Source organism: Fukomys damarensis, unplaced genomic scaffold (assembly GCF_012274545.1).
Source record: "Fukomys damarensis isolate Sample0158 unplaced genomic scaffold, DMR_v1.0_HiC HiC_scaffold_26, whole genome shotgun sequence".
In the NCBI taxonomy this organism is placed as follows: domain Eukaryota; kingdom Metazoa; phylum Chordata; class Mammalia; order Rodentia; family Bathyergidae; genus Fukomys; species Fukomys damarensis.
In genome coordinates this window covers 26,524,721-26,539,806 of record NW_022900938.1, presented here as the reverse complement: position 1 = coordinate 26,539,806, position 15,086 = coordinate 26,524,721, and the positions used below count along the sequence as shown (strand labels likewise).

The 15,086-nt window shown below is 40.6% G+C and overlaps 3 pseudogenes; all 3 read left to right on the top strand.

The window, feature by feature from the left end:
- The first annotated feature begins 412 nt into the window (after positions 1–412).
- Positions 413–842, top strand: LOC104850115 (annotated as a pseudogene).
- A 3,639-nt stretch (positions 843–4,481) lies between these two features.
- LOC104850180 lies at positions 4,482–5,272 on the top strand (annotated as a pseudogene).
- A 2,133-nt stretch (positions 5,273–7,405) lies between these two features.
- LOC104850181 lies at positions 7,406–8,070 on the top strand (annotated as a pseudogene).
- The last annotated feature ends 7,016 nt before the right edge of the window (positions 8,071–15,086 follow it).

Sequence of the window (15,086 nt, the reverse complement as noted above, 5' to 3'; positions counted from 1 at the left end):
GTACAAGATCCCAATAATGAATGTAACTGTACTGTGTACCTAAAATGTACCAATAAACTCAATGAGAAAAAAAAAAAACTATCTAGAATATAAAGAACTTAAAAAAAAATCAGACCCTCCAAATAGGAAGACCCCATTCAAAAATGGGCATCTGAAATGGACATTTCTCAGACAAACAAATAAACATATGAAAAAATGGTCAACATCACTGGCCACTGAAGAGATGCAGGTGAAAACAACACTGAGATTCCACCTCACCCCAGTAAGAATGGCTGCTATCATGAAATCGACCGGCGGGTCCCAGCAGCTCTGGCAGCGGGAGGAGCGACAGCCGCCGAGTAGCTAGCTTGGCTCCGCAAGGCTCCCTTGTGCGAGGCCCGCAGCTTCCGCACGCACCCCTAGAGCCCCCAAGATGCCCAAAAGGAAGGCCAGCTCCAAAGGAGCCCAAGCGGAGATCGGAGAGATTGTCGGCTAAACCTGCTGCTGCAAAAGTGGAAACGAAGCCAAAAAGAGACAGCGGGAAAGGACAAATCTTCAGACAAAAACGTGCAAGCAAAAGGGAAAAGGGGGCCAAAAGGAAAACAGGCCAAAGTGGCTAATCAAGAAACTACCGAAGATTTACGCACGGAAAACGGAGAAACTAAAAACGAGGAGAGTGCAGCCTCTGATGAAACAGAAGAGAAAGAAGCCAAGTCTGATTAGTCACACACCGTGTCTTACCAGTGCTCCCTGTCTCCCTTCTTGTACAATCCAGAGGAATATTTTTATCAACTATTTTGTAAATGCAAGTTTTTTTAGTGGCTCTAGAAATATTTTTTAAAAGGAGGGCATCCCACCTCATCGCATTTTTTAAGTGTAAATGATTTTTTTAGAGGTGAAATCATTTGCTGGCTTTTTTTTAGAAAATAGTGGTATGCTGAGTTGTGGGATACTGACTGTCCTGGGTGTCAGTGTAACGTCCCGTAGGTGGAGGTTAGTTTTATATCCTGCAGTGTAAAGCATACTGAATGGCAATTTGGAGTCACAGTTGTGCATTTAATATGTCTTGGATGTTTTAAATGACTTCTATTTCCATGTTTTTAGTAGAATTGTTTCCTAAAGAAAAGGACTTCCTGATTGTTGCCCTGTCAGAATCCTGTGCGCTCTGTAACATCTGTTTTGGTCATGCTAGTCCAGTTTGCCTGATTTGTTAATGTGCTGTGAAAGATCGAAAATCTGAGTATGTAGTGTATATGATAACACATTTGTGAACAGGTGGGACTTAAGTAACACTTAATCAGCATTTGAAGATACTGGTACTTAATCCTCTTATGGAAAATTTGCCTCCAAATTTGAAGCTGGAAAGTCACTTGGAATAACCGAAAAAGAAACAATACATAGTTTTTTAGATTTTCGGTATACGTGTTACAAGTTGTGTACAAAGTGAAGTGTCTGTACTGATCCTCAACACAACCAATAAAATCTAAAATATGGAAAAACAAACCAAAAAAATTGACGAATACAAATGCTGGTGGGGCTGTGGAGAGAAAGGAACCTTCTTCATTGTTGGTGGGAGTGCAGACTGGTACAACCTCTGTGGAAATCACTATGGAGATACCTTAAACAACTAGGATTAGAAGTCCCATTTGACCCAGCTATTCCTCTGCTGGGTATCTCCCCAAAAGAATTAAAAGAATCATACCACAGTGATATAGGCTCACCCATGTTTACAGCAGCACAGTATGTAATAGCTAAAACTTGGAAACAGCCCAATTGCCCATCAGCTGGAGACCGGATAAAGATGTGGTTTTTTTATAAAATGGAGTACTACTCAGCCATAAAGAACAAGAAACTAGAGAGATTTATAGATAAGTGAATGCACATTGAGGCCATACTCTTAAGTGAAATTAATAAGTTACACATGTGTACAGAATAGTTTCTCTGGTGTGAAAAAGTAAAAGTATAAATAAGAATTAAAATGTATAATTGATATTGTGTAATAGGAAGAAAAGTCTAAAAGAGTAGAGGAAGTGCGGGGTAGGAGAAAGGGAAAAAGGGGAAAGAAAAAATATGTGAAAAGGAAAAACATGAAAACAATGTCTTTGTAAACAGGGAAGGGTGGAGGAGCCAAGAGGAGAGCTGGGGACTGGGGAAAAATAAGTCATGTATAGGTACAAGATCCCAATGATGAAACTGTATTGTGTACATAATATGTACCAATAAATTTAATAAATAAAAAAATAGAATGAAAGTAGAAACCAGCAGCAAAAAAGAATCACAGAAACTACATGAACACATGGAGATTGAATAGTGCATTCCTGACCCTTGACTGGTCAATAAATCATGAAAAAAATCAGGGAAGACATTTTTTTTAAATAATAGAATTGAATGACAATAGAAATATAACATATATATCAGAACTATGTATCAGAATGTTTGAGGCACAATGAAAGCAGTTCTAAGAGGAAGGTTTATAGCCATGAGCTATTTTAGAAAAACAGAGATCCTAAATAAATAACCTAATAACACATCTCAAGGTCCTAGAAAAACTAAGGAAGAACAATCTATATCCACAAGTAGAAGGAAAGGAATTGATAAAGATCACAATGGAATTTAAGGAAATTGAAACAAAATACAAAGGATCAGTGAATCAAAGTTGATTCTTTGAAAGGATAGCATTTATAAACGCTTAGCCAAAATTACCAAAAGAAGGGAAAGGCCCACATCAATATAACTAGAAATGAAAAATGTTGGGCCAGAGATGTAGCTCAGTGGTGCTTCCCCTTGTCTCACTAGCACAAAGTCCTGAGTTCAATCCCTGGTAGGAAAAAAAAAAAAAAAAAAAAAAAAAAAAAAAAAAAAAAAAAAGAAATTACAACAGACACCAGTGAAATGCACAAGATTGTTAGAAACAATTTTTAGAACTTATATTCCAAAATGGAAAATCTGAAAGAAAAGGATTCCTAGACATTCATGACTTACCAAAATTGATCCAAGAAAATAGAAAAACCTAAACAGACCGGTAACAAACAATAAAATTGAATAATAAATTCTACCAACTCTACCAACTAAAAAAAGTCAGTGAGTAATTCACTGCTAAATTTTACCAGAACTGTAGTGGAGCACAAATGTCAATACTTTTTCAATGTTTCATTGTAATTTAAAGAAAATGGATGTGTTCAAACTCATTCCATGAAGCCAGAATTGCCCTGATGCCAGAATAAGAACTCAACCACAAAAAAGGAAACTATAGTCCAGTATCACTGATGAAAACAGATGCAAAAATTGTCAATAAGATATTTGCAAATAATATTTCAACAAATCATTAAAAAGATCATACACCACAATCAAGGTGGCTTCCTCCCAGGGATGCAAGGATGGTAGAACATAAATAAATCAATAAATGTAATACACCACATAAGCAGAGATAAGATAAAAATGTCACCAAACATCTCAAAAGATGCAGTAAAAGCCTTTGACAAAATTCAACATCCTTTCATGAGAAAAACCCTGTGAAAATAAGTATAGAAGGACCTTACCCGGAACTGATAAAAGCTGTATGAGACAAACCCATAGCCTTCATCATACTGAATGGGGATAAACTGAAAGTGTTCCCTCTATAATCAGAAACAAGACAAAGGCATCCACGCTCACCACTCCTGTTCAATGTAGTACTTGAAACTTTATCCAGAGCAATCAGGCAAGTGAAAGAAATAAAAAAGCTATGACTAGGACAAAAAGAAATCAAATTATCTCTATTTGCCAATGATGTGATCATTTACATAGAGGACCAAAAATTCTCCACCCAAAGACTCTTAGACCTGATAAAACAAATTTAGGAAAGTGACAGGATATAAAATCAACACACAAAATACACAGCATTCCTGTATGCCAATAAATATCCCACTGAGGAAGAAATCAGAGAAATAATTCCATTCATGACAGCTTCAAAAGAAGCAAATACCTAGAAATCAACCTAAAGAGGCAAAAGACCTCTCTAACAAAAACTACAGAACTCTGAAGAAAGAGACTGACGAGAATATTAGAAAATGGAAAGACATTCCATTCCTGGAGAGGCAAAATTAATATTATTAAAATAGCCATATTACCAAAAATGACCTATAGACTTAATGTGATCCCTATTAAAATACCAATGACTTTCTTCACAGAACTAGAAAAAACAATGTTAAAATTTATTTGGAACTGCCAGGCGTGGTGGCGCACGCCTGTAATCCCAGCACTAGGGAGGCTGAGGAAGGAGGATCGCTGCGAGTTCGAGACCAGCCTGGACTACATAGTGAGTTCCAGGTCAGTCTCAACTACATAGTGAGACCCTGTCTCAAAAAAACAAAACAAAACAAACTAATAAAAGCAAAAACATTTATATGGAACCAAACCAAGACCCAGAATAACCAAACCAATCGTGAGGAAAAAGAGCAAAACAGGGGCTCTCCTGGATTCGCCAGCTTGCTGTAACCTTGTGTCTTGGTCCGGCCTGAACTATGTTTCGCAACCAGTATGACAATGATGTCACTGTGTGGAGCCCTGAGGGCAGGATTCATCAAACTGAATATGCAATGTAAGCTGTTAAACAAGGTTCTGCCACAGTTGGTCTAAAATAAAAAACCCACGCAGTGTTGGTTGCATAGAAGAGGGCACAGTCAGAGCTTGCAGCTCACCAGAAAAAAATTCTCCGTATTGACAACCATATTGGTATCTCTGTTGCCGGACTTACTGCCGATGCTAGACTCTTATGTAATTTTATGTGACAGGAGTGTTTGGATTCCAGATTTGTATTTGACAGACCACTTCCTGTGTTTCATCTTGTATCTCTAATTGGAAGCAAGACCCAGAAACCAAAACAGCGGTATGGCCAGAGACATATGGTGTTGGGCTGCTTATTGCTGGTTACAATGATATGGGCTCTCACATTTTCCAGACCTGTCCATCTGCTAACTATTTTGACTGCAGAGCTATGTCTATTGGAGCCCGTTCTCAATCAGCTCATACTCACTTGGAGAGACATACGTCTGAATTTATGGAGTGCAATTTAAATGAACTGGTTCAGCATGATCTGCCTGCCTTGAGAGAGACACTTCCTGCAGAGCAAGACCTGACTACTAAGAATGTTTCCATTGGAACTGTTGGTAAAGACTTGGAGTTCACAATCTGTGATGATGGCGATGTATCTCCATTCCTGGAAGGTCTTGAAGAAAGACCACAGAGAAAGGCACAGCCTGCACAGCCTGCTGATGAATCTGCAGAAAAAGCTGATGAAACCATGGCACATTGATAAACCAGTCTCTACATGTATCATCAAATGTGTGAGAATGCAGGAACACATACTGAATGATAGTTATCTATACTATGAACCAAAAGTTTCAGTGTTGAATGGTACATCTTGGGAATCAGTCCAGGTATTTTTTTCCCAACCAACCTCTCTGAAAGTTTATAATGAGGTGCATTTTCTTTCAGGGGGCCTGTATAATCATTTTCTAAAAAGTATAGGTATACCATTGTTTTTATATGAAGAAAATAGTGTCTTTGCAGTTTTAAAGACAACTGTAAAATAAAAGTCTTTCACTTCCGGGGGAGTGAAGGGTGGGGAGTGGAGAGCAAAACAGGAGGTATCACAATTCCAGATTTCAAGTTATACTATGAAACTATAGTAACAAAAATAGCATGGTACTGACACAAAAATAGGATATAGGCCAATGAAATAGAACAGAAGATGCAAATACAACCCCTTGCACCTTCAGGCATCTGATTTTTGACAACGTTGCCAAAAACACACAGTGTAGGAAAAAAAATAGCTTTTTTCTGAGCAACTGGTTATGTACGTTCAACAGATTGAAAATAGGTCCATATTTCTTGTCCTGTACTAAAATCAAAATGAATCAAAGACCTAAATATAAACACAGAAACTTTGAAACTACTGGAAAATAAGGTAAGAAAAACACTGGAAGCCATTGCAACAGGCAAGAACAAAACTAATAGCACAAGAAATAATATCAAACATCAACAAATAGGATTACCTCAAATTAAAATGCTTCTACATAACAAAGGAACAATCTACAGTGTGAAGAAGCAATCTATATAATGGGAAAAAATATCAGCTAGTCCTCTAAAAAAGTGCTGATATCTAGGATATATAAAATACCCCCCCAAAGTCAACCCTCATAAAACAAATGACCCAGTCAAAGAAATGGGCAAATGAACTGCATAGATACTTCTCAAAAGAAGAACTACAGTTGGCCAATAGGCGCATGAAAAAAATGTTCATCATCTTTAACCATTAAGGAAATGCAAATTAAAACAAGTCACTTTCTATGTTAACTCAGTCAGAATGGCTTTCAGCTACAACACAAAAAACAACAAATGCCAGCTAGGATGTGAGGAAAAAAGAACATTCCTATCGTTGGTAGAAATGTAAACTGGTACAAACACAAGGGAAATAAGTATAGAGATTTCTCAAAAAGAGCTAAAAATGGAAATTCCCTTTGAGCCAGTTATACTTCTGAGTATATTTCCTGAAGAGTTAAATACATAAAGTATGGTGGTACATGTATACCCACGTTTATAGCAGCATAACTCACAACAGCCAAGCTCTGGAAACAACTGAATGTCCACCAAAAAGAGGAGTGGATAACAAAAAGGTGATTATTCAGCCATAATGGGGAGTGAAATCATGTCATGTGCAGGAAAATGGATGGAACTTGAGACTATTATGTTAAATGAAATGAGTCAGACACAGAAAATTAAATACCATGTGGTTTCTCTTATGAGAAGCCTAAACTATGAATAAAGTAAGATTAAAATAAAGGAGAGATGGTAGGAAACAAAATGACAAACTTTGTAGAGATGGGTAGCAGATCAGAGGGAGGAAGGAAGGAGGGGAAGGAGAAAAAGAAAAGAGAAAGAAAAATGATCAAGACATGCTATGTGTACACACACACACACACACACATCCCAATGTGACTATTATGTATCACAAACATACCTGAATTTTTTTAAGTACCCGGCATGCATGAAACCCAGCTCACACCGGTAGGCAGGTAAAACTAAGGAGACCAGCCGGGCCCTGAGCAGGAAGCATGAAAGGTCAAGGTGGATGCTCAGAAAGCTTTTGTGAAAACAGTGGTAATGACTGAGGGAAGTCATGAGTGCTGACAATTTGGACTGGAGACTTGGCTCAGCACACTGGCATGTGTGCCCAACATGAAAGAAAGCCTGGTAACTCCAGAACCTGGAAATGTTGACCAAAGGGACATGTAGTGTGCTTCCTGGAGACCTCTTGTGACCTGAACTGAATGCCAGACCTGTTAGGTCGACAAAGAAACCGATTGCGATCCACTGGTACTCAGAGACTTGGGAAATGAAAAGGACTAACAAGAGGAATAAAGGTCCTAAAACAGTCCAGGTTAAAATGCATATCTCCAGGCTCTCTCCCTCCCTCCCTCAGACATTTGCCTTCCAGATGAACCTGGTCCTGCTCGATGAGCTGCTGGGCTTCATCAAGGTCTTGGAGTGGATCGCTGCCATTTTCTTTTTTGCCACTTATGGGGATTTGAAGGGCAAAACAGAAATTCTAGTGAGTTGTCCTAATGTGACTGAGAATAAAACTGTTACAGCTACTTTGGGTTATCCATTCAGGTTGAATCAGCCACCTTCAAACGTTTGTGGTATACAGTGGAAAAGTCATACCCTGTAGGAGATTACTCCTCTTCTGCACGATTCTGCTACATTTGCAGTCTTTGCATTCATGTACTGCATTGCTGCCCCTTCAACTTTATGTTGGTTACATGAACCTATACCGGGACAGTCCTAAACTTCCCATGATTGACTTTGCTGTTATTGTTGTTGCCACTTTGTTGTGGTTGGTGAGTATTTCAGCTTGGGCTAAAGCTCTTACAGATACTGAGGTAGCTACAGGTCCCAGGATTGTTCAGGAACTTCTGCTTTGTAAACAGTCATCAACAGTGTGTCCCAGTATGAGGTTCCTAAATGTGTCTGTGATCTTTGTTTCTGGATTTGAATCCGTGGAGAGGAAATGCTTGGTTTGTGTACAAGGAGACCAGCTTCAAATACTGAAATACTACTTCCCACGGCCAAGCAGGGGCTGCTCCTCCTTCTGGAATATAATCCAGGGAGAAACACACTGGACCAAACTTGTGTCTGTACCATGACTTGTTGCCAACATCTTGAGAAGCATATTTTTTTCCTAATAATAATGGCTTTTTTCAATAAATTGGTGGGTTTAAAATTTTGCTGAATTTTTAACATAAAACATGTGCCTTTCCTAAACATGTAAGATGTAAATGTATTCTCTAAAGTAAATTTGAAAGTTCAGGAGCTTGTTCTAAGATGATACAAATTTTTAAATGAACAGTCATTTCTTCACTAAATTGTTTTCCTTTCACAGTGTTTACAACTTTAGCATATATCTTTACTCAGAAAACAATTTTTTGTCATGTCATAATAGGAAGCAAATCTGTATTTGGAATATACACTACTGTAAATTTGTATATCATATACCTAAGACTTGTCTTTGTTTAAGAAAGCTTTAAGCACATAAATTATATTTAGAAAAGCCAGTTCAAATTTTCTCTGAACATTGTTCATGCTTACAAAAATGTTTAATTGCAAAGTCTGGGTATATGTTTGTTTCTGTGTTATGTTTTTTTTTTAATGACCTGCTGTGCTTAATAGGTGTGCTAAAGCTGTGTTAGGAGCAGGGACTTGGAAATTTCAAACAGATATGTGGTTAATTTAGTACTTCTGTTGCATGAGGTCAGAGGTTCTGTGCTGGTGGCCTAAGAGCCTTGCTGTGGAAGTAGAAAGAACACTGCTCATCCCTACACTTTTACGTGGACAGGCGTTGCTCTTATCCATGTATCTGTTGGCCTTCTGTGCTGATGCCATAGAAGTGCAGGTCTTCTGTGCTGATGCCATAGAAGTGGGACCTGGTCTTCTAAAAGAAGTTAAATAAGATCGCCTTCTTGGTTTCTTTTGCAGACTTTATTCAGAGGGTTAAAATAATTGAGATTGCCTTTTACTTTTCAAACACTTAGCATTTAGAATCAGTGAAATTGCTGCTTTGAGGTTAGCCTTGATATTGTGAAAATAAATGTGAGTTAGATTTCATGTTTGTTAATATTCTTATTTTACAAATGGATGATTCAGAAATCATGCATCATAAAAGAGCTGAAGGGAGCAATATTATAAGTCTGCACATATATTTGAGTATATTCTGCATGCAAAGCTTGTTCATATTTTGTTTCCTAATCTTTTTATTTTACAGGGATCTAGACTTTCTATCTTTGTGTGATTGTCTATGTGAAGTACATCTTGCTATTGCCTTATTTTTGTTGCCTTTATTCATGACAAAAATGTCAATATGAGAATGTATATGTTTTATGCAACAAAGCTAGCAAAGAAAGTGAAAGAGTGCAAAAAAAAAATGCATATCTCTGGACTGAATTCTAGTCCCACTGGCATGTGTCTCAGGAGACAAGCAAGGATATGAATTCTTAACCCATTTCTTGGGGGGCAGTGAAGGAGTCAAGAATTGAAAGAATTAAAATAAAGAGGTTCACATCTGACTGCAACCTTAAAAGACACCCTAAGTGAGAACCATCTGGCAGAGTCTAGTCAGTCCCCCAAACTGACAGGGATTATAGGAAATGACTGCTTAAAACCATCTAAGTCAGCATACTTCGTTATATAGGAGTAGAGAGCTGAAACACACTCTCAATATCCAAAACAGCTGTTCCTGGTTGGTAGGCAGCTCTTTCAAACCCCCCAGGACCTGGGTGGCCCCATTCTGTGGCTGCACTGTCTCCAGGGTCTAGCTTCCAAGGCGACTGGAAAAGAAAAAAACATGGAGGAGAAGGAATGAGGTATGTGAGAACCACACGTGGGAGTAGGTGTGGCACTTCCACCTGCATTTTATTGGCTAGAATTCAGTCACATGGTTATGCTCAGGAATACTGGCAAGTGTAGTGGAGCAGTGGATTTAGAATAGCAGTCAGTATGTGTCTCATAAACTAATGCTCTTCTTAAGTATATCAGTGGGTATGAGGTAGAAAGGACTAACCTAGACAAACATCAACGTATCCGTCTATTCCAGTTCAAATAGTGCTTTTGTTCTGTGTCCCCTCTCATTTCTATTGCACCTTACTAAAATAGTGTGTGGAGCTGAGAAGGTAACCATGTGGCTTGAGGGACAATGAGGGTGCCTAGGAGCAGCACCTCGGGGTGCTAGGGAAACTTGTTTTTCCTGGGAGTCCCTGCCCCTGAACCTTATTTCCTGAGGAGTCTGGTCCTGTTTGGCATTCATGGATGTTATATTCTGGATCTCAGATGAAGTTGATGGTTCGCCCTGTCTCTGCTTTTGTCAGCCTCTTGGATACAATCTTAATCCCTGGTGCTTCAGTGGCCCTCTTAGGACTTCTGTGTCCTGTCATAATGGATCCTCTCCCTCCTCCCTAGCATTTTGCTTATAGGCTTTGGAGAACATAGAACCCTTTGGCTTGGGTCTGTTAGCTCATACGTAGTACACGAAAAATAGTGGTGACCCTGAATACACTAGAAGGAGCTGAAAAGGAAAGAAAAGGGTGAGGCCCCACACCTCAGAGCTTCTCTTTACAGCTGCAGCATGTTATGTCATGGAGGACAGAGTCTGCTTTTCTACAGATCCTGCCATAGTACAAAAGTTTTCAAAATCTCTGACTAGCAAGAAGACATACATGAGAAAAGCATGAGTTCAACCAGAATGATTTAAAATCGCAACATGGCTAGCAATAAAGAAAGAGAGAGACAGCATAAGTAGACCAAACTTAGCTGTCACTGCGGCAAGACAACAAATACTTTCAAAAATGAATCGATAAAGAGAAAACATAAGTACATGTATTTCATTCAGAGTTAAAAAGGTAAGTAGTAGAAAAACAAAACACCAAAGAAACAACAATAACAAGACTCTAGGGAGTGGGAGTTGGAATGGAGGGTGACAGAAAAAGAGACTTAAGTTTCTATGTCAGAATTCTTCTGCATGATATATATTTCAAAACTCATAGGCGATAATACCTTACTTAGAAAACATGAATACTAAATTTCAAAGTAAACAGAACAAGGACCTCCTCATCAATAAAGAAATGTGTAAATAAGATGTAATAGAACAACTAAATTGAATCTAGATCTTAGAGAAAAATGAATACACAGTAGTAGTCCTGCAGTACTTTTAGGGGTTACGCTCAAGGACCCCAGTGTATGCCTGAAGGTTCATATAATACAGAGTCTTATATTACGAGTTTTCCTATACACACATACCTATGAGAAAGTTTGACTTACAAATCAGACAGAGTAAGAGATAAACTGGGTAGAGTCACTCAGACCCTGCACAGTGGTAGCGCAGATGGGACGCATAAGTGGGTCCTACAGCTGCAGTGATTCTGCACAAATTACACCCTGTCTCCCTTCCCCTTTCCCGTGAGAAATGGCAGTCTGGGTGACTCAGGGAGGCGGTGAGGGGAGGGTGGGAGATGGAGGGCGGAGGGATGATTCAGACAGTGTTTAAAAACAGCCCTCACATGCACAAGTACGAAGGTGGTTCCAACTCCAAGATAACAGCTCTCCCCTCCCTACAATTTTCTTCCCGCTCCCACACCAGTCCTTTCTCTCCTAGACTCCTCTTGGTATTTATTTTAATCCATTTATCTGTATGAAATGTTCAGGGGCTGTTATAATGTTTCAAGATAAGAACAACCTCCTTTTTTATTTTTTGGTACTGTTGATCGAATTTAGGGCCTTTGAACTGAGCTACATCCCGCCCCACCCCACCCGCCTTTTATTTTGAGACAGAGTCTTTCTAAATTGTTCAGCCTAGCCTTGAATTTGTAATCCTATTACCTCAGTCTCCCAGGTACCTGGGATTGCAGGGGTGCACCGCCGTCCCCCACCAGCCTCTCTTTTCATGTTCCCCAAGGTAAAGGTGAATACCTGATCTAGTATCTTCTGAAGACAGAGACCCTATTTCATTACTTTTCTCCAGCGCCTAAAACATGGTAGTTACTGAAAAATGGAGGCTGACAACTCCAGAAAAATCTATCTTGGTCCTTCAAAAATACGACATGACTCTTATGCCAGGATCATAGCTAGTTAAAGCAAAACACATTTTCAAGGACATAATATCTTAAAACTTCTTGGGGGCATTTGCTTTTGACACAGAGGCCCTCTGATTCGTTGAAGTTTAGGGCGAAGTATTGGCTCAGTAAAGCATGGAAGGAGGATTACATTCAGTCTTTGCATCTTTCTCGCTCCCAGTATTGGCTACGTGAAGCCACTGGCCCTGGGATCTGGGATTCCGTCTTTGGTTAACTGTTCCCAGCATTTTTCCTGTTCTTACCTCAGTGGGGAAAGACAGATGGCAGTAACCGGATGGAGCCCGACAGTCGTTAACGACCCAAATGGAGCACAGCTCAGTGCGTAGCAGGGCCCACCCGAGCTGCCCACCAGAGACCTACAGAGAACCATGGCAGGCAATTCCACACCTGTTGTTGGTGTGAGGATCTCATCTTCACCTTCTGTACAGACCCCAGGTGAGCTAGCTTAGCGCACACTGAGAACGCACTGTTCCGTGCGCCCACAGCCGCCATGAGCAGTAGCCTGGCAACTCCTTCCTAATACAGCTTCAAATGCCCTGTGCCCTGGATTTCCCCAGTCCCGTGTTGGGGGAGGAAGCTTCCCAAGCAGACGCAGCCTCCCTGCCCCCAGATACAGCCAGGGAAAGAGAAGGCTGGGGTCGGGTGTGTGCTGAGGAGCAGCTGGATACTCGCTAGGACCTTGGGGACCTCCTGAGTGCCTGTCTGAGAGTGAAGGGTAAGGGGGGACTTGATTTGCCTTTCAAATCCAGGGCCTTTAGATAAACTCCAGAACAACTTCCTGCTGGGCGCAATATCTCTTCCCTACAGCTGACTCTGGAATTGCTTGGCTTGGCTTTGTTTCCATGATACTAAATATTATCATTTACAGTCATTGCTCCTTATTCGATTGGCCTGGAGCACAATACAAATTATGCACATTGAGGGATGTGCCCTGTAACTTTACATTTAATCCATTTTAGCATGAGATTTGGTTCACTTTTGCATACTATTGCTCACATGACTTGGGTATATTCACATTTTTTTTAAATGGGGAAAATCATATCAATAAAGCCAAATCAAAGCAGAGAAGCCTCCGGAGGGATTATGACCAAGAAGAGGAAGGTTGTTGTCCTTTCGGTTTTCCCGTGTATTTCACTTTCTCGGGGTGATCTCTTTCTGCTTCCCACGCACACGGTAGGAGATGCCGCTCTGCCAGGCCAGAGTCTATGTGACCTGCCTTCACAGCAACCAGCCCAGACGGACGGTTCTTTTGGGATCTGATTCCAGAGTTCCAGGAGAAAGGGGCCGGCTAGCCTGGTGTGGTTGACCATTTCTGGCCCAATCTATGGTGGCCAGTTGCTGGGCGAAGTCACTCAGGAGGAACTTCTTGGGGTGGTGGGGAGGACCCTCTCTGCGGGGGGCTAATGGTACAATTGGGCCTGTCTTATAGGGCATAATACTTATTATTGTTACTACTGTTACCTCTTCGGTTCCTTGAACATTTTTATTTCATTTTTTTTTACAAGTATGATGTGTAAATACACAGAGTTCACCTAAATATTGAAGAATCCAAGAATGTCATAGAAATGATCTCAAAGAGGTTTCTTTGCTCCCAGAGCTGCTATGGATAGAGCAATTTCACACGGCCGATCCTATTCCTGGGAGCTTTGAAACTCGTTGTGTACTCTTTCTCTAGTCCAGCAGGGGGCAGGCCTCCCAAACGTAATGCTCTGTGCTGCGGAGACGTTGCTCCAAGGAAAACAAAGGTGATTCGAGAGAGCAGCGCCAGCTGGCGTGTAGAAGCTGCTGGCTTTCAGTATAAACTTTAAGAAATGAAAGAAATAAAAACGCAAAGAAAACAACTGTGAGAACTAAAAGAATATCTGGCTTGTGTGACCACAGTAGTTTCATGCCCCTAACCACCGTTCTCTTTGCATTGGCCTCTGCTGTGTCTTCCTACTTCTTTGTCACCCTCTGCTCTGAAAAACCTATACTCTGGAAAAATGACTGTGACTTAATTTTTAAATAAAAATAGTAGGGACTGAGATCACTGTGCGCACAGTTAAGAGTGTGATAGTCCTAACACCGGCTGCTTAGCTTTGCTCCCTGAGAGAAGCAGAGCGTTAGTGTTTTAAACCAAGGACACTGGCCCAGATGGGTCTGCGTTGTATGCACGGTACTGGCCATGTGAGCAGTCCGACCTGGATAAGTTACAGGTCTCTTATCATCCCCTGTACCAGGGGATAATGGTAGAACCATCTGAGGTTTCGGGAGGATGAGAAGGGACGGTGGCACAATCCAGAGGAAGATGACCAGGACAGTGAAAGCTCTGCAGATGCTCATATAAAAATTAGCTGAAAGAACTGAGGCCATTGGAACTGGAGGGTATAGGATTTACAGGGAATGTAAAAGCTGCCTTCAAATTCAGGGAGGCTGGACAAGAGCCACTCCACCAGAACAGGCAGGGTTTGCAGTGGTTTCTGTTAGCTGCCCAAGGGGAGTCATTGCCTCTGTCCCCTTTTATGTTTATTTTCCAGTTTGGGGGTTCTTGGAGTCAATGTAATGCCTGACCTAGGACTGCAGATTCTCAAGGGGAACTTTTCCTCCAGAGCCCAGACAGAGATAGAAAGACTCCTTATTGTCTTTGTGAGATAACAGGTTCCTTTTCCCTGATTTACTCTTTCACTGTGAGTACAGTTTTTCTGAGGACCAGACTTTCTACAGGGGTAGACATAGCAACAGCCAGCATTCTGTAGATCTAAGCTTCACATCCCGCCCTGGCCTGAGCATTATAACCCAAGCCACTAAGTTCCTAACTGCCCACGCCCAACCCAAATGACTGTAGCACTGGCACAGATACTCATACTCTAAATTTTTGTTTCCTCTTCATTTTTGTCCCCACAGCCTCTCCTTACTTTTTCCTAGCATTCAGCCATGTCTCAAAAGAGACCTGTTTTTACTGAGTGC